Genomic DNA, 898 nt, shown 5'->3' with positions numbered 1-898 from the left:
CATTCATTCCCTATTGATATTTTTGTGCAATTCAGTGATTGTTTTCCTTTTTATACTTTGTTGAGTTAACTTTATCAATTAGCTGTAAACAATTCACAGTGTCCTTTACTTTACAAAGGGGACCGGTAAACAAATATCAAATGTTGTGCATTATCTCTCTCTTTTACGAAAAAATACTTTAGTACTTATGTATTTATCTTTCCACTTTCTTTATTTCTTTCTTAATTAGTAAAACCTAATTTGAAGCCTCAGGAATTTTGATATTTTTTAAACAGAATTTTAAAAATTGGATTTTGTGGATGCTGTTAAGAATAAGGGATAAGAATGAACGTGAGCATACTTATCTGAGAAAGTGGGATCTTAAAGCAATGTTAGATGTTTTCTTGCCCTTCCACACATAATGAGTTTGTCACAGACCTCTGATAAATCAAAGTTCTCTTTGATCTGCAAGATATTAGTAAAGACACACAGGTGAGAGTGCGAAACCTTTATTGCAGTGATTCTAACAGACTGACACAGGGGTCTTGAAGTTTCTTCTTTGCTTACACTCAGTAAATGTGGGGTGCATTCAGTTCTGACAAATGTCAAATGCATAAATAAATTGATGGATGAGGGCAGAACGTTATTGACAGGAGAGAATAGTTGCTAAGTGCCATAACTCTCTTTAAAGTCACATATTATAAAACTGATGCTTGTAGTGGTTGACATGTTTATTTTATATTTTTATTCCTGGTAGAAACTAGTTTCCTGAGATCATGAAGCAAATATAATTATAACATTTACTTAGCCATTACAATGGCTCAGCGTCGCTGAGGTCATTGCTATGCATGTAACTGGAGTTCTACTAAAATAGGCGAGCTAGGCAGTAAAATGTGAAAATTTAAGTTAGATGTTTTAG

Source organism: Echinops telfairi, unplaced genomic scaffold, assembly GCF_000313985.2.
Source record: "Echinops telfairi isolate 266 unplaced genomic scaffold, ASM31398v2 ScPeMD7_14;HRSCAF=57, whole genome shotgun sequence".
Lineage (NCBI taxonomy): Eukaryota > Metazoa > Chordata > Mammalia > Afrosoricida > Tenrecidae > Echinops > Echinops telfairi.
This window is presented reverse-complemented; position numbering follows the sequence as displayed.